Source organism: Ahaetulla prasina, chromosome 1 (assembly GCF_028640845.1).
Source record: "Ahaetulla prasina isolate Xishuangbanna chromosome 1, ASM2864084v1, whole genome shotgun sequence".
NCBI classification, from domain to species: domain Eukaryota; kingdom Metazoa; phylum Chordata; class Lepidosauria; order Squamata; family Colubridae; genus Ahaetulla; species Ahaetulla prasina.
Window position 1 is genome coordinate 229,938,810 of NC_080539.1, and position 27,424 is coordinate 229,966,233.

Consider the following 27,424-nt stretch of genomic DNA (forward strand, 5'->3'; position numbering starts at 1 on the left):
CTGGTTCATTTTTGGCCAATGTTATGGTGGCCTCTAATACGAATTAAACAGTAATCAAGAAAGAGACAAGCGTGCCTCACTTCAACCTTGGTCTTAAACTATCCTGTCAGATTTTTATCATCCTGTGAGTTGTGAGCTCATTGGCTTGTCATAGATGTTTCCAGCAAACGCATCACCTCTAGTTCACCCTGCTGAAAATGGCTTTCCCAGACTGCTAGCTATACGACTCCCAAGATAGTAGCCACATAATCCTTCTTACTGGGAGCTCGCTTGAAATGGTAAGCTATAATCATTGGAATTTTTCTCAGTCTTTAAAAAAAAAAAGAAGGCTCTGCTGAATCTTAAAGTATTTTTGGTCATAAAGAGATTCCTAAATGTAAAAGGACACCACTTCCTTAGGAATAACTTATACGCTTTTGACAGGGCCTCCTATGTAAAATCTCTTGATTTCATGGACAGTTTCCAGGTGAGCAATATATGATCTAATTTGTTCAATCTCAGCTTATGAAATAAGCCCCAGATGGCTGGATTTATGCCACTCAGACAATCATAAACCACGGTTTTCAAGCCACAAGGTTCCACTCAGCATGTAAACCAACTCCAGATAAATCACATTACAATACAGGCTAGCGAAAGGCTGAAATTGAATCTGTATTTCTGAAAGCTGGGTGCTCAGAACATGAAATGCTAAAATATGGTTTGTTTGGTTATGGTTTGTTGTTTAGCTTAGCAACTTATTATACGGAACAGATAAAACAGAATGAATGTGGTAACAATATTAAGTATGTAGTTAATTTTCAAAATTAAAGCTGGATAGCTTCAGGTGGTTATGTTGAAGCAATAACTGGGTGTTTTTGGATTCATTTTAGACAGCAGTGAGGCTGATACTTTTAAAAAAAACAGTTGTCTGAATACTACACAAGAATTTTTTGTTATTATTTTGTTTTATTGTCTTGTTTTTTGGTGCCTTCGAGACAGTCTTGACTCCTGAAGGCTGCCTGGACATGTCCCTGCAGTTTTCTAGGCAAAATTTCAGAAATGGTTTGCCATCACCTCCTCCCTAACAGAGGACTTAGCAGTGCTAAATTCATGGGGGGGCGGGGAATGAAATATTTCTCCATCCCCCCCCTTTTCCCCTACTACTGTGCATCTTTCATTGCGTGTAATTTTTTTTAATGCATTAGAATTTGCAAGATTAGCTTTCTGTTAAGATGCGTAGAAGCTCTCTAAACATATGTCATAAATGAATTCTAAACTATATCTCTTGGATACGAAGCAAATAAAGCCAAACTTTCGGGATAATTTTATGGCTTTAACATTTACTGCAGCCCCTCCCCCATCTTCACATTCAATCTCTGAGTGGGAAGAAATCAGTGGTGGGTTTCAAATTTTTTCACTACCAGTTCTGTGGGTGTGGCTTGGTGGGTGTGGTATGGCTTGGTGGGCATGGTTTGGTGGGGGAAGGCTACTGTAAAATCTCCATTCCCACCCCACTACAGGGGAAGGATACTGTAAAATCTCCATTCCCACCCCAATTCAGGAGAAGGTTACTGCAAAATCCCCATTTGCTCCCGATCAGCTGGGACTCGGGCGGGGCCAGTCAGAATTTTTACTACTGGTTCTCCGAACTACTCAAAATTTCCGCTACCGGTTCTCTAGAACTGGTCAGAACCTGCTGAAACCCACCTCTGGAAGAAATGTCTATCTGACTATGGAGTAGTTATTTATTTATTTATTTATTTATTTTGTCACAACAGTATACGCAGACATTGACATTGACAATTGACATTGACATAAAAACAACAACATATCATATAAACATATAAACATGTATGTAGGCTAAAATATATATAAAATATAGGCTAAAATATGTATGTATATAATCAAAGTATTAATTTGATATAATGAAAGGGAACAATAGGACAGGAACGGTAAGCACTTTTGTGCTCTTATGCACGCCCCTTATAGTCCTCTTAGGAATGGGGTGAGGTCAATAGTAGACAGTTTTTGGTTAAAGATTTTGGGATTTTGGGATGAGACCACAGAGTCTGGTAGTGAATTCCAAGTGTTTACAACTCTGTTACAGAAGTCATATTTTCTGCAATCAAGATTGAAGCAGTTAACATTAAGTTTGAATCTATTGGTTGCTCTTGTATTATTGCGATTGAAGCTGAAGTAGTCTTTAACAGGAAGGACATTGCAATTTTGTGTGTTAAACACAGGTCTTGTCAGAGTCAGCCGAGTTCTAAGTTTTCTAATCCCAGGATTTCAAGTCTGGTGGTATAAGGTATTTTGTTGTTTTCAGAGCAGCAGAAAACTCTTCTTGTAAAATATTTCTGGACGCATTCAATTGTATTAACGTCTGAGGTGTGGTATGGGTTCCAGACAGGTGAGCTGTATTCAAGAATAGATCTAGCAAATGTTTGTATGCTCTGGTTAGTAGTGTAGAGTTTTTGGAAAAGAAGCTGCGTAAAATTAGGTTTACAACTCTTAGAGCTTTTTTTGTTATGTAGTTGCAGTGGGCTTTGGCACTTAGATCATTTGATATGAAAACTCCAAGGTCTTTAACAGGGTGGGGGTCATCTGTAAGGTAATGTCCATCAAGCTTGTACTTGGTGTTAGGGTTCTTTTTCCCAATATGTAAGACTGAATATTTGCTGGTTGAGATTTGGAGTTGCCAAGTTTTAGACCAATCGGATACAAAGTCAAGGTCTTTTTGAAGGGTAGCTGTATTGTTGGTGGTGTTAAATAGTTTGACATCGTCAGCAAAGAGAACACAATGACTTGAGATAAGGTCACAGAGATCATTTATGTATAGTATGAAAAGAGTTGGTCCAAGAACGCTGCCTTGGGGAACACCGCTTTTGACAGGAACAGGATTTGAAGATGGTTTCAGGTTGCGAGGTTTCAGGTTGGAGGGTTTTCCAGACTTGGTAAAAGAATCAAGAGAGTGCAGTTATTTATTTATTTTATTTATTTATTTTGTCACAACATCATACAAAAAGATTATATAGTATATACACATATAAACATATATAGGAAGAAGAAAAGAAAAACAATAGGACAGGAACGGTAGGCACGTTTGTGCGCTTATGCACGCCCCTTAGGAATGGTGAGCAAGATAGTGTAATTTGTTGGTGAGTTAGGAATGGTGAGCAAGATAGTGTAATTTGTTTTGCCACTCAGGGCTAAAGGAGTCAGTAATGATTCAACTCGTGATTACTGGTTTCAGTTGGAATCATACCACGATGGTCATTTAGTAATGGGAACAGCAGCAAACTCTAGGTAGCCCGTTTGGCCTGCATGGATGCTTGCAGCAGTGATCATTGGATGAAAAGAATTTTGCATACATCGATGTATTCAAGAAGAATTGACTTGAAATGGATAGGTTTAAGAGCACATCCAGGCTATCAATACGGACAAAACATTGACATATTTTCTTTCCGTTAAATGCATTCATTGCCTATGCTTACCTTCAAAAGAGCAAAAAAAAAAGGGGGAGGGATGAGGAATAGGGATCATTTTTTGTTTAATTTGCGAATTTGGTTTCCAATTGAGATCGCCATTGATTTATCCATTTTTCAAGTGGCAGGGTTGCTTGTAAGTGTGTTGAGAAAAATATTGAATAGCCATAATACTATGCCTAAAGGGATGAGGATATCACACTCGCTCCACTTCATGCGTCACACTATAAGCATTATGTAAGACTGTACAAAAATATAATTTCTTTCAGTACAGTTCTTTATTTGAAATCATTTGCTGAAATGATTCACTGAGTATTCAACAACCTTCCCACCCTGTATTGTTCCTATTATGACTTGTATGCAGCCTTTGAGTGTGATTGTTTGATGGGATGACAACGTGACTTTCTGTGACATTACCATACCATGGCATTATCACGTAGATGATGACATGGATAATATAATTTGCCTTAGCTGCATCACATGATTGATATCATTTGAACAGTGCTGACACGATATACATGACATCATCATGGCTTCTAACAAACAGCTGTGGATCACAGCCAATTCAGAATAAAGGGAAGGTTAGATAAAAATCAGCCACATATTCCTGATTAATATACACAAATAATCCATGTATCTTTCTTCTATACATAGGAAAGATGGATGTCCACCAACATCTCTGTGAAGATGGGAAGATTACATCAGCCAGCAAGGCTAGCTAAGACCCCCACCCCCTGGGTGTCTGACAACCAATCAGGATACTCTTCCTGTGCCCCAGAAAGTTCAAAGTTCAGAAAAAGCATAAAGCTAGGGAGCACACAGGATCTCATCCCTTTTTCTGTTCAGGAACTCAAGCCATGTGATCCTGACCACCATTAAACCATCTTTCCAAGCAGCCTCCATGTTTCTAGTGTCTTTGTCCCCACTTGGAACTGAACCCAGATGATATTTCTTCCAACAGTGCCCTATAGGAGTTGGAGAAATGCCCAGAGAACACAACATGGGAAGCTAGAATACTAGGTCGTATGATGGTGTTGGAAGAAATGTCCATCTGGGTTTAGTTCCAAGTAACAAAGTGACATGTAATCTTCCCAGGTGTCATGTGGTGAGTTTCAGTTGCTAGATGGGTCCTATTATGTTGCAGATAATAGTCTCATTGACAAAGGTGGGGAGAATGAGTTTCTACCTCTGACCCATTGACAAAGGTGGGGGGAAATGAGTGAGCTTGGCTGGGGTTTTAATGGCCCATTGACAAAGGTGGGGGGGAGTCAGGAAGCTGCTTTGTCTTTAAAACATGTTTCTCCATTTCTCATCCAGGGAAATATATTCTGCCTTTTTAAATATTTTCTAAAATATTTCATTCTTCTAGGAGGGGGCTGGGTGCTAAATTCCTACAATGGGATGCTAGAAGGGGTGCAGGGAGTACCCACAGCAATTCAAGTACTGGGCATTTCATGAATAAGCTTGAGTGGGATAAATTATGCAAACATAAGTTGATAGCTGTTCAGACTCTCAAAAATCGACATTTGTCCCCAGTTCAGAAATATTGTCACCTCTTGCTGTCTACCATTCATAAAACAATGAAGATCCAGAAAAGACATGGATAAGTGTTAGGATTAATATAGGAGTTGACCAGGCTGAGCCCGAGGGTGAGGTCAAATGTATCATAAGTCACAAGTCCCTGCAGACCTGCAAGAGATCTACATCCAGCTCACCTTGAATCATTTCTTATCTCTCGAGCATTTCCTTTGACCATTAGTTGGCCAGATTCTTGTAAAGAGCTTAATCTTGCAATAAATGTTATACTCATTTGAATTTCCTGAATCTCCTGACTTCTTCAGAGCTTGGCATGACTGACTGTCATGCATCTTATTCTTATTGACTGACATGTCCTGCGTCTTATTCTTATGCTTTGCTGGCCCTGATATTCTCATGTGATAAGAAAAAGAAGGAAGGAAAGAAGAAGTTAGTAAAATATCTGAAAAAGAAGGAAGAAAGAAAATATTAGATGAAAAAAAGAGAAATACTCATTCCTTAACAAGTGATTGTTTAATCATGTCATGAGATATAGTCATTTTCTATGAAGTGTACCAATGAAACGGCTTAACCTTGATTTCCCCCTTTCCCCTTCCTAATTTTATGGAAAATTTAGAAATGTTTTTATGGAACATTGATGTATTAATTATTCTCCAACAGAACGAACTGGGTTTCTCCTGACAATGGCATTGAAATTGATATGCTATTGTTTTCTACCTTTCATTGCTAAATTAGTTTTGTTATTGTTCTCCATCATTATGCAGACTGATTGATTGCCATTGATACTATTATTAACTCAGCCTTCCAGAAATTATTTGGAAAAATATGAACCTTGCGACTTTGTCAAGCAGTTGCATCTTTTCCCAGGATCACAAGTTTGCCCTTGACAGCTACCACTCAGTCCTGGAAGAACTGAGCTGCTTCAAAAAGTGAAGACAAAAACTACACTCATGTCTCAGTTTGCTGTGAATCACTATTCTGAAACTGAATCTGGATCTAAACTGCATATCCCTAATTATTAGCAGCATGAGTATAACATGGTGCTTGTATGCCCAGTTTCACTGGGTCAAGGTATACCACTGAAGCATGGTAACAACCACACTAAAAAAGGGGCAGGTCATTAAAAAAAGGTTTTTAAAAGGGGATTGTAGGATTTTTTTTCTTTATGGAATGGGAGGATAGTTTTGCTTTTTTAAAAAAATTTGCCTTTCTGCTATTTTCAACTAATGCAATCAGAGGGGAGCCAATCAACTGCAGAAAAGTAGTTGAGGGACACATGGATACTCAAGTTGCCCACTTCTGCTGCATGCAATCAATTTTCATTCCAATTTAACAATGGTTTGTCTTGAACGGAGATCTGCAACTGAGGAGAGACATCTGATAGTAATACAGTATAGTGAATGAACTCCCCAGAACACCTTTGAGATACATTTGTACTAATCTCTAGTCTAGAAGATGCAGGAGAGAGAGAAAAAACTTCCTACAATTTTGTGCAGATTGCCTCTTCATTCCCACCCCCCTGAAATCCCTTTGTTCAAAATCTTCTGATGAATTTACAGTTTCCAATGAGTCATCTCCGGAAAGATTAGCTATCAGCTGCAAATAGGTATGGTTCAAACTCTGCAGATGCAAAACACAAATAACAGTTGAGTGTTCTTAATATAAAGCATTATATCATAGATTCCTCAGGAGAAGCAAAATATAACAAAAGGAAATGCAAGGGTAGGTTGCGTAATGTTTATAATTATGAGTCCTCAACACAAAATCCGTCATTCTTTTTCTGAACCAGACAGTGTTTCATAGAACTTCTGTGTTATCTTTGCCCTTGATAGCTGTGGGAGGTTCCACACATTTTTATGACAAATAAGAGTGACTTAGAAACATTCTGTGTCTTTATTTAAGACTTACTTGGGAGTATCTCCACCGTTCCTAGGTCTAGCTACTTTATAATGCTTTGTGGTAGATATTAGAAAATTGTGGGAAATTGTGCACTGCCCAGAATGGCTTTTGGTGAGATGAGCAGCTATACAAATTTGATTAATGAATAAGTAAAATGTTAATTATGTATTACACCATTAATTAATGCATTTAGTGCCAATTGTGCTATAATGCCATGATACAGTGATAATGTGTACTTTATGAACTGTGTTTGTGTGATCGGCCATGTAGAATACGTATGGCCCATTTAAAGCAGGCAGAAAAGACAAAAAGATTTATCAGGAACATTTCAGGAGAATAACACCTTTGAAGACGTTAAGAAGTTGAGAATAGGATGTTCCATTCTCACCATGAAACAAGACTTCCTAATCAGCAGATGGTTTCATGTGATCTGACTCAAGTAACGGCACTCTGGTAAAAAAATAAAAAAATAAATAAATAAAAATTTAAAAAAAATTACCTGAAAATGTGGGAAAAGTGCCAAGATAGGACAACTGTCCATATTGGATTGTTCAAGCTTTGTTGCAGAGTGTTAACAATGTGTGGAAACCCTAGCCATTTAGAGCCATTACATTAATGGAGAAAGTATACATGGTGGATGTGGTCCAACATCAGTGGTGGGATTCAGCCGGTTTGGGCGAACTGGTAGTTAAATTGCTGGCTGGCCCCATCCCTCCCTGCCCTGCCCCTTCCAGGAGTCCCCATGCGCCCCATTTTGGCTCCCAGGAGGCTTCAGAGAGGCCTACTAAGCCCAAAACAGGGTGTGGGGGGGCACATTCCCTCGGTGGCCCGTTTTTGCCCCCAGGGGGTGCAGGAGGCCGAGTGCTGCCTGTCATACCCCGTGGCCATGCCCACCATGGCCATGTCCACCCAGCGGGTTATTAGGGCAGAGAACCGGTTGTTAAATTATTTGAATTCCACCACTGTCCAACATGTCCTATCTCAGTTCTTCCAAACCTATGCTGATAAGTTAAACTTTTAGTTCAGAAACTAAAAAATGAAAGCTGTAAACTTCAGTTAGTCACTGCATGTCTGAATCTTGAGACAAAAAATCCCCCAAGCAATGCTGGAATCACTGTGGCATTTTGATTTATCTGCCATCAGGTTTGTGTTAAAATTTCCAGTGTTGGAGCATTCACAACTTCTGCAGGGAAGTCGTTCCACTTATTAATTGTTCTAACTGTCAGGAACTTTAAGCAACTATGCAGTCAACTGTTGACTTTAAGCAACTACACAGAGAGACTTTTTCCCTAGGAAAATCCCACCCAGGTCCTTCAGTCTTTCAATAATCAAATATCAAAACTATAATTGAGTCATTTCACCTGGTTGCTAGTCATCCTCTTCTTTTTCCTTTCATCTTCCCCAGCATTATATTACAGGATAATTTGAATTTGGTAATTTGTGCCTCAAGTAAGAATCCTGGATTGATTGGTTGATTTAAAGATCCATTTATTTAGTTTCTTGGTTCTTCACGGTATTCTCAGGGGTCTTCTTCAACACCAAAGTTCAAAAGGGTCAATATTATTTCTATCCTGTTCCAAAGTCCAACTTTTGCTTCCATGCAGTATCACAGAAAAAAATCACTGCCTGCACTATTCTGATTTTAATAAGCAAAGACACATCCCATTATCTATCTTTTCCAAGGCTTCCATTATTATACCACCAAGCACCAGTCTGTAGCATATCCCTTGACTGCTTTAATTGTGTTACTGACAGTGGATCCTAAAAGGCAGACACTCTCCACCACTTCAATATCTTTGTTGTCAATTCTAAGTTGATTGCTGGAACTGTTGTCACTAGTTTGGTCATAGTCCCATAGTCCCATAGTTTTTTATATATTTTTTCATGGTGCTTCCTGACTTTCATTACTCAGACTTGGAGATCATTGTATTTTCAGCTATCAAGAGTCATTTCATGTATAGGGTTTATAGTATAGTGCAAGTTACTGATCTTTCTATCTGCAGTTTTGAAATCATGCTCATCTTCTTTTAATCCAGCTGGTCTCTCAATAATACTGAAAAAGAAAAGGTAGTATAAAACTTGGTCTCATTCCTTTGTCAACCTGGAGCTAGTTTATTTTGCTGTGTTCCATCCAGACTGTGGCTTCTTGACCTGTGTATATGTTTCACAAGAGAACAATAAGATGTTCTGGGATTTCTATGTAGCTAAGCATATTATGCAACTTAAAATGATGACACAACTGAAAGTACTTACACTTATATACCGCTTCACAATTCTTTACAGCTCTCTCTAAGCAGTTTACAAAGACAACATATTGCTCCAAACAATCTGGGTCCTCATTTTATCGACCTTGGAAGGATGGAAGGCTGTGTCAACTTTGAGAATAGAATAGAATAGAATAGAATAGAATAGAATAGAATAGAATAGAATAGAATAGAATAGAATAGAATTTTATTGGCCAAATGTGATTGGACACACAAGGAATTTGTCTTGGTGCATATGCTCCCAGTGTACATAAAAGAAAAGATATCTTCATCAAGGTACAACATTTACAACACAAATGATGGTCATAGGGTACAATTTAACACTTAATGATACAACACTTAATGATCATCATAGGGTACAAATAAGCAATCAGGAACAATCAATATCAATATAAATCATAAGGATTACCAGCAACAAAGTTATAGTCATACAGTCGTAAGTGGAAAGAGATTGGTGATGGGAATGATGAGAAGATTAATTGTAGTGCAGATTTAGTAAATAGTTTGACATTGTTGAGGGAATTATTTGTTTAGCAGAGTGATGGCCTTTGGGAAAAAACTGTTCTTGTGTCTAGTTGTTCTGGTGTGCAGTGCTTTATAGCGTCGTTTTGAAGGTAGGAGTTGAAACAGTATATGTCCAGGATGTGAAGGACCTGTAAATATTTTCATGGCCCTCTTCTTGATTCGTGCAGTATACAGGTCCTCAGTGGAAGGCAGGTTGGTAATTATTTTATTTTTTCTGAGCTGCTCAGAATTGAACTCCTGGAGTGAGCAGCAGTGGTGGGTTTCAAAAACCTTTACTACCAGTTCTGTGAATATGGCTTGGTAGGTGTGGTGTGGCTTTGTGGCCATGGCAGGGGAAGGATACTGTAAAATCTCCATTCCCACCCCACTCCAAGGGAAGGTTACTGCAAAAATCCCCACTTCCTCTGGGACTTGGGAGGCAGAGACCAGATGGGGGTGGGGCCAGTCAGAATTTTTACTATCGGTTCTCCAAACTACTCAAAATTTCCGCTACTGGTTCTCCAGAACTGGCCAGAACCTGCTGAAACCCACCTGTGGTGAGCAGTGAGTTAGCCCTTCAGTACTGTATTCTAACCACTGTGCCACCACGAAGCACATATGGACTTCTTTTTGCTATTCCTCACACTCTATCCAGTGTGCATCAGCAATAATGTCTCATACTTCTTGGCCAATTTTAAAGGCAACTTTGGCTAGTAATCTGCACTGGACAATCCTAAACAATATTTTACTTAAATATGAGTGCTATAATATAGAAATCTCTAATTAGCAGTCAAGAATTAACCTAGCTTTTGGGGGTTTGTTCTTAATAAATAAAATGAAATTAATCAGCTTTATTCCCCAATGGGCCTAGACACGGTTACCAATGAGAAAACATTGTAGAACTTAATCCTGAATAAACACAGTTAGGATGGCCTACAACTCTGTAAGAGGATTAAGATAGTTTTATGATATTTCACCCCCAAAAGCATGGCTTATGTGCCAACCATACCCCTGGGAAATTATGGGATTTATAATCCCCAAATCTCTGGAGGGCATCAGGTTAGGAAGGCTGATCTGTTATTATGTTGGTTTCAGGTTTCGGGATGATATTTATATAAAGAAAATATTTTGCTTCCTTGAGTATTTCAGAATCTTGTTTACATTTCAAATCAAAACTCATAGAATTGACGTTTAAAATCTAAATCCTTTGGCTTAATTTGTTTGTGGCTTGGGTTTTGTTGCTTTCAGCTGCAGTTTAAATATGACAGTTCATTCATCTGTACCATCTGGCGTAAATATTACATTATTGAAACTCAATCACAGATAACTCTTGAAATATTATCTGTGTAACAAAGTTTATAACCAATTTGCATTCTGATTGCACCATTGAGCATAGTCTATATCAACCCAACCATTTCAGTTCAACTAGATTATTTCTACATTTCCTAAGACTGCACAAAAGAAAGCTGTGATGGATTGGATAATTTCACTGACATTCCCAAAGTACGAGGCTAGCCTTGGCTTATTAGTTAAAAACATCCACATCATATCACTATCAGATATTTGATAAAGACATGATAGAAAAAGGCATATGAACATTAGATAAAAAGAAGCAGACCTTTTAAATAGTGGACTCTGATTAATATGGGTGTTGTGTGTGTCAAGTTTTGACCCCTCTCTTCTTGATCCATTGTTTGAAAGGTCCATTTCATTCTTCTTAGATAGAGTTACCAGACCTGGATAGCAAAAATCCAGATAACCATTAGATGTCACCAGACAGGAAAATATCGGCTCTCATTGAGTAATCATCTAAATCTTTTCAGCCTAGGTCAGGTAGTCCTTTCTAAGATGAATGGCTCTCTGGTGTATGTTGTGCCTTTCTGGCTTTCCTGTGGTTACCATCATGAGAAGGTCCACAGGACAAACATAACTAAGTTGCCTGCAGATCCCTTTAGATGATTACTACTTCCTGGAGATTGAGTGGCTGGAAAAGAGGGGATAGCCAAGGGACAACCCGTAGAATGTCCCACTACCTCTTTTGAATCTCTTTTGATCATCATCATCACAAACTCCAGCAAGCAGTGTTTTACAATAGCAATAGCACTTAGACTTATATACCATTTCAAGGTGCTTTATCACATTCTGTATTGAAGTGGTTTACCGAGTCAGCATATTGCTCCCAACAATCTGGGTACTCATTTTACTGACCTCTGAAGGATGGAAGGCTTAATCAACTTTGAGCTGGTCAAGATCAGACTCCTGGCAGTGAGCTGAATCAGCCTGCAATACTGCATTATAACCACTGCACAATCACTGCGCTTTCAAATATTCTTCCAAAGATTTCAATTTCTTCCTTAGATTTTTACTCGAATTGTAGTTCCTTGCTGTCATGTAAGAAAAATATAAACCATTCAGGAACCAAGCAGGACCAAGTTTCTTAGGTTGACAACTGGCATAGCTATATTTAGGCTGCTGGAAGTGAAGTTTACTCAGTTTAATCTGAGTTCATGAAGGCATGCTTCCTGTTCAATTTTCTTTGAATTCAATTGCTGATTTTGTCAAACCAGAACAATATATACAATATATATGTATGTGTATATGTATCAGAACATAAAAACAAACACAAAGTAATACAGAAAAAGGAAAAAGAGAGGAAAAACAAAAAAGCGCAGAAAGAAAAAATGAAAAAATAATGGAAAGAAGCAAGTTCCTATTTCCTTTGCAACAATTATAAGTAAGATTATCTCTTATTCTATAATTACAAAAAGCTCACTTTTCTCAATTATCTATTTTTTCCCTAAATCTTCAAAACCACAAGTCATCAGTGCCTTTTTTCTGATTCATGCAAAACATCCAAAAGTTGTTTCCAGCAGCCATAAATGTAATTTTTTTTTCTAATCAAGGAAGTTAATTTAGCCATCTGAAATCAGAAAAATAAAAAAGCACTGCATGAACCATCTGAAAGTCTAAAACACACTTTCTTTTTTCATTTTAGTTTTTTAAGTGTCATATTTCACATAAGAAACCCCAGGACTTTTTCTTTTGAATTTTAGAGTCAACTATAGTATTTTTGTATCCCCTATTTCCACCCAGTATTATATGAAATCCATAATTAAATGTTTGAAAGTAAAAAAGAAAAGCCATTGAGTTATTTGATGAGGTTTACTGGAAGCCAAGATGTTGAACTGAAATAGAACACATAATTAGGTTTAAATGATCACTGAAAACATTTTATGGAAAAATTAGTATATATTTAAGCTGGTTTATACATATTTTTGGACTCATAGCCCAATGCCTCAAACAAACAGATATTTAAGCTTTTTATAAATAACCCAACATTCTCTCTGTCTGCTAGCTTAATTTTTTTCCTGGCTGTTTATGATCTGAATATACAAGTAAGGTGGCAATGTCAAAATATAATTCCAACATTTGTTCTAATGCATAAAAATGCTTATACAGTTGTATTATGGCATGCTTTGTTGATAAATAGTGAAGAATTACTCTAAAATTACTGGCAGCTATTCCTAAGGTCATCTAAAATTGTTTTCAGATGTACATGAAACTTCATGGTGTTCCACAAATGAAATGTAATCATGCTGGGAATCTTCAAATGGCTATCATCACTAGTAAGCAGATAGCCTTCTAATGAAAGGTGAGAAAATGGGAGCATTCCTTCTAAATCCCCAGTCATTTCTCTCTAGGCTGTTCCACTCACAGGCAGTAGGCAGATCTTCTGCTGATTTGAAAATCAGAGAACTAAACATTGAGAAAAATACAGCAGATCTAGATCTCAGGGTAACTTGGGCCTTCATTCTTCTTGCATCCCTTGACACATTAGATCTTCTACAAGTGATTAATTTGGATCTCTGATCAGAGTGATCTGTCCCTTCCTTGGCATCCTTTTGCACAGAAGACAGAAGGAATGAGGGGGAGAAGAAATGCAAAAAAGGATCTGCCATATGCCATTGAATTGTTTTCAACTCAACCACATAGATTTTCTCTGTGATGACCTATTCTTAACTAGATTCTTTCCATTGGTGCGTCTCTCACAAGTGTAACTTTTGTTGCTGCTCATCTCCTTCTCTTTCCTTCCACCTTTCCTAACAGGGAAATATATAAGAAAACAGAACAGTAGATGGTCCAATCCAATCTCCCACTTGCTTCCACTCCACCGATCACTGGGATGATGCAATGTGGCCTTTAGCAGGTTATGCCCATGGCCAGATTGTATAAAACAGGAGGGCTGGTAAAAGGGACCATGGTGCTTGAATGGACTGAGAAGGCCCTTTGAAGCAGAGAAAGCCACCTGAAGCATTCCACTTGTTCTGAACTACAGTTTCTGTAGGGTGTTTTTTTGTTTTTTTTAATGTATTGGTTGAAGCTGAGAGCAGTCCAGAATAGTTATTTTATTTTTTATTGATTTATTTTGTCAGTCATATATAAGATAACATGTAAAAGTATAAACATAATTTGGATACATGAAAAGAGTAAGTAAAAAAGGAATATTAGGACAGGGATGGTAGGCATGCAGGTGAACTTACAGACCTCTTAGGAATGGGGTGACATCAACTGTAGATAGTTTAAGCTTAAAGTTTTGGGGGCTTGGGGAAGAAACTACAGAGTCAGGTAGTACATTCCAGGCATTGACCACTCTGTTATTGAAGTCATATGTTCTGCAATCGAGTTTGTAGTGGTTTATCTTGAGTTTGTATTTATTATTTGCTCGTGTATTGTTGTGGTTGAAGCTGAAGTAGTCATTGACAGATAGGACATTGTGGTAGATAATTTTATGTACTATGATATACTCCGACTGAAGCGTAGTTCTAAGTTGTCTAAGCCCAAAATTTGGAGTCTGGTGGCATAAGGTATTTTATTGCGGGTAGAGGAGTGGAGGACTCTTCTTGTAAAATATCTCTTGCCTCTCTCGATTGTATTTATATCTGATATGCATTGTGGGTTCCAGACAGATGAGCTATATTAAAAAATTGGTCTAGCAAATGTTTTGTATGCTCTAGTTAGTAGTATAATATTACCAGAGAAGAAGAAGAAGTTGGAGAGCACATTCTAGAATCTCAGGAAAGAGGCTCTTGGAAAATATAAAACTGATGCTTGTTGTGTCACTATTGGCTTCCTCTGTTCTTTCCACCTCTAACACCTCTTTGTTGCTTGTATCCTTATATTTTATTTTATTTTATTTATTTATTTATTATTTGAATTTATATACCGCCCTATCTCCCAAAGGACTCAGGGCGGTTCACAGGCATATAAAAACATCAATATACAAATTAAAATAGTCATTAAAAAACTTATTCTAATGCCCCAATTATTAAAATGGAAATATAAATATTAAAACCAATTTAAAACCCCTATAAATTTAAAATCTAAGTCAGTCCTGCACAGATGAATAAATGTGTCTTGAGCTCGCGACGGAAGGTTCGGAGGTCCGGAAGTTGACGGAGTCCTGGGGGGAGTTCGTTCCAGAGGGCGGGAGCCCCCACAGAGAAGGCCCTTCCCCTGGGCGTCGCCAGACGACACTGCCTAGCTGACGGCACCCTGAGGAGTCCCTCTCTGTGAGAGCGCACGGGTCGGTGAGAGGTATCTGGTCGCAGTAGGCGGTCCCGTAGATAACCCGGCCCTATGCCATGGAGCGCTTTGAAGGTGGTCACCAAAACCTTGAAGCGCACCCGGAAGGCCACAGGTAGCCAGTGCAGCCTGCGCAGGATGGGTGTTATGCGGGAGCCACGAGGGGCTCCATCTATAACCCGCGCAGCCGCATTCTGGACTAACTGCAGCCTCCGGATGCCCTTCAAGGGGAGCCCCATGTAGAGAGCGTTGCAGTAATCCAGGCGAGACGTCACGAGAGCGTGAGTGACCGTGCACAGGGCATTCCGGTCCAGAAAGGGGCGCAACTGGCGCACCAGACGAACCTGGTAGAACGCTCTCCTGGAGACGGCCGTCAAATGATCTTCTAGAGACAGCCGTTCATCCAGGAGGACGCCTAAGTTACGCACCCTCTCCATCGGGGCCAATGACTCGCCACCGATGGTCAGCCGCGGATTTAGCTGACTGTACCGGGATGCCGGCATCCACAGCCACTCTGTCTTGGAGGGATTGAGCTTGAGCCTGTTTCTCCCCATCCAGACCCGTACGGCCTCCAGACACCGGGACAGCACTTCGATAGCTTCATTGGGGTGGTCCGGTGTGGAAAAGTACAGCTGGGTGTCATCCGCGTACAGCTGGTACCTCACACCGAACCCACTGATGATCTCACCCAGCGGCTTCATGTAGATGTTGAACAGAAGGGGCGAGAGGATCGATCCCTGCGGCACCCCACAAGTGAGGCGCCTCGGGGCCGACCTCTGCCCCCCTGTCAACACCGACTGCAACCGGTCGGAGAGATAGGAGGAGAACCACCGATAAACGGTGCCTCCCACTCCCAATCCCTCCAACCGGCGCAGCAGGATACCATGGTTTTATATTGATATTGATTGTTTCCTGATTGCTTTGTTGTTGTTAGTTGCGAAGTCGTGTCCGACCCATCACGACCCCATGGACAACATTCCTCCAGGCCTTCCTGACCTCTACCATCCTCTGGAGTCCATTTAAACTCATGCCTACTGCTTCAGTGACTCCATCCAGCCACCTCCTGATTGCTTATTTGTACCCTATGACCAGTGGTGGGATTCAAATAATTTAACAACCGGTTCTCTGCCCTAATGATTTCTTCCAATAACCAGTTCGCCAAACTGCTGAGAAAGTTAACAACCGGTTCACCCGAAGTGGTGCAAACTGGCTGAATCCCACCACTGCCTATGACTATCATTAAGTGTTGTACCTTATGATTCTTGATGAATATATCTTTTCTTTTATGTACACTGAGAGGATATTTGCACCAAGACAAATTCCTTGTGTGTCCTATCACACTTGGCCAATAAAAAATTCTATTCTATTCTATTCTAAATCACCCATGCTCTTTTGAATAAATCATAATAACCCATTTTATCTCAACTGAGTGGGGGTTTTTTTGTTCTCCACAATTATCTACAGTATATATAAAATCAGGAAAAGTCCCCAGCTGTGCAATTAAAATGACTCAGCTGTGCATTTAACTGTCACTGTAAGGGGGAAATTGTCCAACTTGCACAGGAATGAAGGCAGTGATGACAATGCAGCTGATTCTATCTGGCTTGGGCGAATTGGTAGTGCCAGCGGCAGGAGGCTCCACCCAGCTGCCCGGACGTCATCACATCCATTTTTTTATGCTCCGCTCATGCACAGAAGGTCCTGTGCATGCACAGAGGTGTTGCGTGCGAGCACTCCCATTTCTGAACCTGTAACAATAGTAAGTGGATTTCACCCCGGAATGAAGGTAACGTGAACAAATTGTCTAAGATCTAGTCCAGGCAGGCTGAGGTATTTTCTTCAGCTTTAAATCACCAGGCATTTTCTTGAAATGAATTGGGCTCAAGGCCAAATTCTAAGCTGTCATCCAACCTGCACTTTTATGATTCTCAACCCATCTTAGCAAATAATTTCAAGTCACAACCCTTTTTATATTTTCCTTCCGGAGGCATTTAATGAGTTTATGTTCAAACTATTGTGAGTTCCCATGGACCTTTGAACAGGACAATGTTTTAGCAAATGGATCCCATCCTGATGGTGTTCAGGAAATTATTGAACACCTAGCTGTCTTCTCAGGCTTGGAGCAGGCTACTGGTTGATCCACTGTTTGATTTATATGTCTGCTTTAAGATGCTTATGAATTCTTTTTCTTTCATGGCTACTTTTCATAATTGTAAGTTGTCCAGAATTTAGGTGGTCTGTATGTTTATTAAATAAATATATAAAACATACTTTCTTGCAACATGTATAATTCGTAATTTTTTGTATGCCAGGAACCTTGTAACATTGGTGCAACTTATTACAATCATATTTTAATGTTTTTTTTTCTCTTAACAATTTTGGCTCCCCCGCTGCCTAACCAACTACTTTTTAATGTGTTATCAGCTTTTCTGAATTAGCTTGAACATTCTGCAAGTTCTGTTTGTTTGTTTTTCCTTTCATCAACCTAAGTTAATTATTTTCTCTATAATTTGAATCCAAGTGTTAGTTAACAAGCAGCATAAATACATTTTTACATATTCTCAGATACATACAAATGTATGGATGTCTGGATATTCTGCACTGTTCACCACTATGGATAAGTAGAAATAATTATGTAGATTATTATTACCATTGTGATGCAAATATACCATAACTCATATTTCACATAAATGAGCCAAAGCAGGCCATCATCACACAGCAGTAGATAATATTATAGAATAGATTCTAATGTATAGAATCCTCACATTTCTCTATACTTTTGCAGAATGCTTGGGAAATCTCACGATGAAAATATTGATTTTAATGTAGTTTCCTCCATGCAATCTCATTCCTAAGTAAATTGCAACATTTATGTTTCATGTTAAATGTTTTGCTGCTCCTGTTTAATCTGAAAGTCATCATGTGGTTCCCTAAACGAAGAAGAAGACAGTTCTATCAGGTATTATGCCATTACAATGAATTTCATGTTGCGTTACCTTTAGATAATTTGCCAGATTGAAGGTCATTATCAATTGCTGCTTAATCAACAAATCAGGCATGTAGGCAAAGGTTAACCGAGCATGAACCTATCTGCCTTCTTTGTCACGTCACGAAAATTTGTAGACTAATAAAACTGCTTTGATTGCACTGAAAAACACCTGCTTTGAAAGCCAGCCTCATTAATATTGTGCTAATGAGTCACAATAGGTTTATTGTTGGGGCAGCATCAAAAGCACTGATTTCCTTTCATTCAAAAAGTATCTGCACACATATAAATAACCTGTTACAAAATTACAGTCATTATTGCATTAAGGGAGGAAAAAAAATAAATGCATAGAGATCTACAAGTTGAAATAACGCTAAGGGTAAAACTCCCAAGCTGAGTCATGTGGATATAGTCAATGTTTTTCCATCATTGTTTGACTTTGCATAGCTTCTATCCTCTTGTGTCTCACAACGGGAGGATACTATTTCATTTATATTTGGGGGGACTGAATTTAAAAGTAATGAGTAATATTTTGAAATTTAACTAGATTCTAAGATTAAAAACTAAATTGTAATCAAGTTTCATGAGCAATAGGGCCTTAGTAGAGTAATGAAAGTCATCCGTGTATGAATTTATTCTAGGAAGTAAGATACAGGTAGCCCTCAATTTACAATAGTTCATTTAGTGACTGTTCAAAGTTACAACAGCCCTGAAAAAAAGTGACTCATGACCGTTTTTCACAGTTACAACCTTTGCAGCATCGCCATGATCATGTGATCAAAATTCAGACGATTGGCAACTGGTTCATATTTATGACCATTGCTGTGTCTCGGGGTCATGTGATCACTTTTTCTAACCTTCTGACAAGCAAAGTCAATGGAGAAGCCAGATTCACTTAACAACCAGGTTACTTACTTATCAAGTGCAGTGATTCACTTAACAACTATGGCAAAAAAGATCGTAAAATGGGGGAAAGCTCACTTAGCAAATGTCACAACAACAGAAATGTTGGGCTCAGTTGTGGTCGTAGGTTGAGGACTACCTGTACTGCATTCGTGATCATGTCTATACTAATTTGATTTTTCATCTCATCTTTGTCAGTTTTTGTCCCTTAGAGACAAAGATGGGGTGATTTGGAATTCTTTAGGAAAATGGAGAATGTAATTTCACATACAGATTGAAGACTATTACACTTAAGAGTTGGCATGTTTTTTTCTCAAAATATATTTTTTAAATAATTGAAGAATGATTTGATATCCAGTTTAGAGACATTTTGATCTAGTGATTAAGGCACCAGGCTAGAAAGCAGGAGACTGGGAATTCTAATCTCACTTTAGGCATGAAAACCAATTGGGTGACTTTGAGCCAGTCACTCTCTCTCGGCCTAAACCACCTCACAGGGTTGTTGAGAAAGAAGGTGTGTTGAATATGTTCAACTGCTGGCTGCCTGCAATTTGGCAGTTCAAATCTCACCAGGCTGAAAGTTAACTCAGCCTTTCATCCTTCGGAGGTGGGTAAAATGAGGAGCCAGATTGTTGGGGGGAATATGCTGAACTCTGTAAAGACCACTTAGAGCGGGCTGTAAAGCACTGTGAGGTCTAAATGCTATTATTTGCTAAATGCTAAATGATATTATTTGTAAAAAAATAATAAAATGAGGGATTTCAATAAATAAATAAAATTCAAATCTACAGCATGCACGCGAATGTGATCATCTAACACCATTTGCTCAGAAGCATTACCCTGCCCCCATGGGTTTGTGATGCCACAAAAAACTCGTTTCTTCGAGGCTACATTGCTCCTGGTCAAAGCAATTTGGCAAAATTTTCATGCCACGCTTAAGTCTTACAATCCTGTTTATCTGGAATGAATGCACATAAAATCAATAACAATTCCACTCTAAAGCGTGCCTCTAGCTAAGTATTCTGTTCAGCAAAATACAGACTTCCCTTTCTTAATGGCAGAACAAATGAAGGTGGGTTTTTCCCTCCCAGGGTGAATATATTCTTCATTTGTAACACCTCCTACCTGGTGTCAATCTTCTATACCTGAAAGAAATGTATTCTCACTTCTCCAAGATGGGCAGAAGGTACCACTTCTGGCGTATTCCGTTCAGGCCTTACTTTGAGACCACAGGTGGCAAATGAAAAGCACCACCCAAGAGAATAGAGAAGAAGAAGAAGGCTAAAGTGCTGAAAGGCTCGGTTGCCCTGTTAGCCCTTTCGAGAATCGCCATAATGAGCCTTTAGCGCTGAGCCTGACACGTCCTTTTCTTAGGCCTCTTTTTCATTATTCCCCATCCGACCCCTTTTGACTAAATGCACAAATCCATTTCAAAAATGGAGATTAAGCCATCATTGGCACAGATGTTTCGGCAAGCATTAGCTAGAAGAGTATAATGAAGCTACATTGGAACCCAGATAATGACAAGCCCTTGAAAATGTTTCATCTCAAGGAGGGGAGAATGTGTTGAGGGGGGAAAACACAGTGTTGCCTCAATGAAATTAAACAGACGGAATGAAAGGATTCCCCTCCCGCTCCCACACACACACATACTATAATTTCAGGACCTACAAATCCTCTGGCTTCCCTTATCTTCATGCCCTTCAACTTGAAAAAAGCATTCGCTGTCAGAAGAACTTGACACTGCAATTATAATTCTATGGGAAAAATATTTATTCTTTTTTTTTTAAAGCACCGTTTGTGACATGAATCATATTCTGTACTTTGTCAAGTCTAAGTACTGTGAAGTGGTGAGATTGCACTAGGCATTCACCACTTCCAGGCCTGCAGAATAAGTTGTAATGCATGGCTGGCCCAATACCGGTAGTCCTTATTTCCGTTGCTAGGCAACACAGTTTTTAAGTGAATTGCTGCAGTTGTTAAGTTAGTAACACAGTTGTTAAGTGAATCTGGCCTCCCCATTGACTTTGCTTGTCAGAAGGTCGCAAAAGGGGATCCCATCCAGAACACTGCAACCGTCATAAATACGAATTGGTTTCCAAGCATCTGAATTTTGTTGATGTGACTGTGGGGATTCTGCAACGGTCATAAGTGTAAAAAATGGCAAGTCACTTTTTATAGTGCTATTTTAACTTAGAATGGTCACTAAATGAATGTTTGTAAGTCAAGAACTACCTGTATATATAAAGCTTAAACCTTGGGTCATTCCTCAAACTTTCTCAGGAGATTTGAATGCTAGGAAATGATGTCTATGGCATTGTTTTTGTTAGTTGCGAAGTCGTGTCCAACCCATCGCAACCCAATGGACAATGTTCCTTCAGGCCTTTCTGTCCTCTACCATCCCCCAGAGTCCATTTAAGCTCACACCAACCACCTCATTCTCTGTCGTCCCATTTTTCTTTTGCCCTCAATTGTTTCCAGCATTAGGCTCTTCTCCAGTGAGCCCTTCCTTCTCATTAGGTGGCCAAAGTATTTCAATTTCATCTTCAGGATCTGGCCTTCTAAAGAGCAGTCAGGGTTGATCTCCTCTAGGACTGACCGATTTGATCGCCTTGCAGTCCAAGGGACTCACAGGAGTCTTCTCCAGCACCATAGTTCAAAGGCCTCAATTCTTTGGCGCTCAGCCTTCCTTATGGTCCAACTTACCCATACATTGCAACTGGGAAAACCATCTAAGGCCTATTTTATGTATACCTATACATAAAAAAGCAGACATATAAAAAAGTGAGCTTGTCTCTATATGCAGTAGGTATGTCTTAACTATGCTATTGAGTTTGGGTAAACTTATTCCCAAGCAGCAGAGAAAGATTAATAAATTGTCAAATAATTTGGAGTAATCAAAAGATGTCCTTGGTTTTGGAGGATGGGGAATGACATGAGATAGAAAGTAGTCTTAAACACCTCAGAATCCAGTACCACCTTCCAAGACATTGTTGCCCAATTTGATGTAGCCCCCAATTTTGTGGCTAAATAGCAACACATCTCTGGCAGCATGCTTTCCTTTTTTCTGCAACTTCTCTAAGTAAGACTTCTACATGTGTGTGTTTGTGGATGGGATATACATACAGATGTTTATATGTTTGGGGTATATACATTGGTATAAGACGACTCTTTTTATTCTTTGCTCTTATTTTACTTTACTTTTATTTTAAACCTGGAAATCAGCTGAGATATCAGGAGATGGGTGGTGTTACAACAGGATTATCTGCGTGTGGAAGTATAACTGCTCATTAAAAAAAAAAATTAAAGCAATATTAATATTTTATTTCATTTCTTCAATTTTATTCTTCCACATTTTCTATGTGCTCTGCCCCCACATCTATTGCTTGTAAATTAGCCAGGAATGGCAAGTTATGATTGACCTTTGAATCTCTTGGAACACAGTAGATTCACAAAGAAGTAGACATGCTAGTTGCATCTTGGTGTCCATAAATTGTCTGAACAGTCAGCCCAAGGCCCGGTTCATTTTCATTATGAGATAAGAAGGTTTAGTTAACTGGAAGGTGGGTCATCACCAAGGGCTTTGTGAAATTACAAAAGATAAGAAACAGCAATAGATAAGAAACAGGGTTACTTTTCATTTGTGTTATCGTAATATGGATCACTGATGTTCTGCATTCACCATTACCATAATGGAATATAGAGACAGCCCGTGAAAAAGTGGGTCAGTTGGGATTTATAATACATCGATTTCTGTTCTGCCCTTTTTTTCCAGAAGACACGGTTCATGCTTGCTAACCAGGCATAGGAAAAGGGATACCCAGTTGTTATGAATTGCGAATTGAGTACTACATGGGATCAAATTGCTGACCTTTATTTGTATATATAGAACTTTTTGTACTTTATAAAGTGTATTCTCAGGCTGACATGAAAATATTTAGGTCACAGTATTCTCAACAAGGGTTATATAAATATAGAACTCATTCAGCTATCTCTGTTCTGAAATGCTATCTATGTGTTTTCCAAAAACTGGGTTTCTCCTTATGATTAAAAACAGGATGAACCACTCTCATGTTAAATTGTGTGGATCAAACAAATGCCCAAATATGAATCTATGTTCTCTAGTTTAGAATGAAATTTTCTCTTTTCTTTCAAGATTTTAATTTATTTGTTAGATTTTTATCCCACCTTTATCACTTTGTAAGGAACATACACGATACTCCTTCTTCCTCCTATTTTCTCCCCAACAAAGATTGAGTGGCTTCTGCGCTCCTCAACATACACAATAAGCCACCAGATTATAAACAATTCATTTTTTTTTGATTCCACGCAAACTCTGAAAATGTCAGCTCTGTGAAAACTGTAACTCCTTCACATTCCATTGTTTCATGTGCTTTGTTAATCCTCCTCTTTTCTGAGATTAATAAACAAAACATGACATTGCAGAATGTGCAAGTCCTATGCTGAATATCCATTCCAAATAGGAGATTTTCCTAAAAAGACCAAAAGCAGCCTGCATGGAGCTCATTGTACACAGCAGAAAGCCAATTAGGAGTAACTCACAGCGGTGTTGTTTAAATCTGAGCAGGTTTCAGGCTGGGGGGATATATTCTGTGTATTTATTTCCTCTGGAACCCTGAGATCTCCTAATAAAACCAAGGGCAAAATAATGGCTTAGAAAAAGAGACAGACACATACTCAGTAGTGTAACTTTTGATTGACAATGTGCCATCAAGTCATTTTCAACTCCTAGCCACCATATAGATAGATCTCCCCCTCCCCCAGTATAACTCTGCAGTATAGTTACATGGGTTAAAGCCTATTATTTTGCCAGTGTGGAAATAGGCAACCAGTAATTGGAAGCACACCGCATGATCTGCTCCTAATTTAGTGTATCTTACAAAGGTGGGTTACTCTGTAGCTATCTGCCTCTGTCAAGGACTGGCACCTTTTTACTATGAGAAGCTCCTATGAAAGCAATCAAGTCCCTCAGGGATGTGAAAACAGAATCAGACTGGAGTTGGGAGAAACCATGGGCATCTTCTAGTCTAATATCCTGCTCAAGCAGGAGATCCTATACCATTTCAGACAGGTGGCTGTCCAGTCTCTTCTTAAAAACCTCCAGATATCCTCCAAATATTCTAAAACCAATGCCACTACCAGTCCAGTGAAACCAGAAGGGGGAAATTACTTCTGCTCTTAGTATATACCTAGCTTTCCTTTCTTTGTACTGATCCCTTTGGATGAGGCCGTGGAGAGCTGTACCTCAACAACATCTGGATAGCAGGATATGAATGCTGTAATTCTGTGAAAGGAAGAGTGAACAAATGAAATCTGCCTTCTCTCCCCTTCCAAGCTGTCAACATTTTTAAAGAAGTTTTCTGAAATCAGAAATTTTACCTAAAGAAGAGGACAAATCCAAATAAGGTGATGAATTTGAATGTGAAAGGCATTAAACATGGGCCAAGGCACTGGCTTTGATGAATGAAGGCAAGTAGTTATCAGCACACCTCATTTGTGTGATGATGGAAGTTTTTTAAAGTTTAATTTCTGGTTTGGAATGCACATGTTTTAGCTCATATCAGAAGGGAGTTTGTTTAATGCAGCCATTAATTAATATGGGTCTGCTGATAGTTATTGAAAGAAACTTAAAGCAAGTATGGTATCTGCAGAAGCATTACATCATTGGTCTCTTTGGGTGGTCTTTGTAACTGTACCAGAATTCAGTTTTATGATTCCTTGAATAGCAAATTTGAACTTAGCCTATGCACTGGATTCGTGGCTTTTCTGAATGGTTTCACACACTAAACTAACCTGTACATTGTGCAAATGCCTTAAAATGCTTGAAAATGACTTATATGTTTTGAGAAAAACATATTTAGAAATCATCTCAAGAAAAGATAGGACAAGTAACCTTCCGGATGCCAGCAATGGCACTTCCTTTGAGTAACTTTACTGTTCACTTAAGTGTTGTAGGGTATTAATTGTGCACTATTGCAGGGGTCTCCAACCTTGGCAATTTTAAGACTTGTGGACTTCAACTCCCAGAATTCCTCAGCCACCTCTGCAATAGTGCACAGTGTAATAATGCACCGAGCCAAAGGCGTTTTTATACCCCTAGTTTTATATAGGGAAGGCATAACACACCTACGAAATCATGCTAAAAGTTTGGTGATTTGCTACTAAATGCTGGTGATACTTACCAAGATCATGTGTGATTTGCAGGCTGTGGGTTGTATTGCCTTGAATTTATGGGATGATAGTGTATAGCAAACAGAGGCTTTTCCTGAACCATATTTTAACTCAAGTTCTAGTGTACTTTCATTCATAAATCATCTTAGACCAGAAGCCTATCTAGTTTAGTATTCCTCAACTTGGTGTTTTTCAGGTGGGTTTTCAACTCCCAGAATCGCTCACTGGGAATGAACTGGAGGGTGGTAGGTTGTAGCATGATCTATTTGTATTTTATTTCTTTCTGATTCTCCAGTGAAAATTTAGAGAATCAAAATATAACCTTTCTCCATATCTTAGACAATGTCTTTTTTTTCCTTACATTTTAAGGAACCATTAAGTTTTATTCACATTTGTCTGAGTAAGCTAACAGCAGAGCCAATACTAAAGGAGAAGGGGATGTTTTGTACTGAATGTGCAGGACTAATTTTTATAGGGTATTTAAATATTTTCTGTATTATGTTTCACTGAATTTTTATCTTCCATTTTCATGGAAGAGCTACTCCTCTCTCTACTCCCACTCCCATTACTGAAAGATATAAAGCGAATCAAAATGAAAATGAAACGCTTAAAAAGAAACTGATATGATTTGTATCATGGTAGCATTGATTAAAGGCAGAAGAAGGCAAATTAAGCTTCAGCCATTGATCTTAGAACATATAAAAACGGAGTGAAATGCTTAATTTAAAATGCTGAGATACTGGATTCTGTAATTCAAGAGTTATTATTAACCAAAGGAAAAACAATACACTTTAATAAGTCTTTGAAACACTTTAGATAAATAGAAACTATTTACATTTTTAAAATTAGCAATTAGAAGAATAAAAGGGTCAGCCACATTTGAAAAGTATATGAGTAATACACATTATGTTCCATATTGAAATGGTGTTTCAAATGCATCATCCTTGGAGCAAAGCATCCATATGGCTCATATTTAATATCAGGTTTAAAATAAAAATATTTCTGGTTTTATTCTGGGCCTGAGTTAAAACATTTATGCGATTGACTTGTTTTGTAAGTTACAATTGGCTTGGGGAAAAAATCAAATATAATTAATAGTATAGCAAGGTTACTGGCCAAGACCACCATCTTAGTTACTATACCAAGTCCAATAGAAAGGTTTATTTTGTGTTGCTGCTTCTTAATGAGCTGCACAGAACTGAAATACGATATTTCAGGCTTTTTGCTAGGCTATTTGTATAAATAGGCTGGAAAAAAGTATTTTAACTTTTGTTTTTATTTTTCTCGTGAGAAAATGTTTTTAAATATTATATGTTTAAAAGGCTACATTTTCTTTAAATCATAAAATCCAGTATTCAGCATGGATCCAGAATAATTTTCAGAATAATTTGTAACTTTATAGGTAATTCTTTATGTTTTTTAAATCAAAAATCAGGCTCACATTATTTAAAGTTGTTGTATTCTGGAATGAATGCTTCAAGGCAAAGGGCATCTCTGACAAGATGACAACAATCCTAACTATACAAAGAATTCCAGCCAAAAGTGAAATGGAGAAACTCTAATGTAGGTAATATTTAATGGATATTCTTTAAAAAACCCAGCGATATATAACTCTGGAATTCTTGACTTAATCTTGTAATCCTTAATTATAGAATCCTAAATAATCCTAACTCTCTATTGCTAGATTTGAAATGCATGGAGTTAAGCACTTTTGAAGAGATCCTTCTTCCAAATAGTACCAAGGCATCAGCAGCTGGCATCATAGGGCTCAGAGAGTTAACTAGTTCGGTGTAGTGGTAAAGGCACTGGCCTGGAAAACCAGGAGACAGTGAATTCAGTTGGGTGACTTTGGGCTAGTCCCTCTCTCTCAGCCCAGTCCACCTCACAGGGTGGTTGTTGTGGAAAAAACAAGAGGAGAAATGAGTATTATGCATGTTCACTGCCTTGAGTTACTTATAAATTAATAAAGGTAGGATAAAAATGTATGTATGTATGTATGTATTTATGTATGTATGTATGTATGTATGTATGTATGTATGTATGTATGTATGTATGTATTTGTCAATCAAATACGAGATAACAGGTAAAAGTAT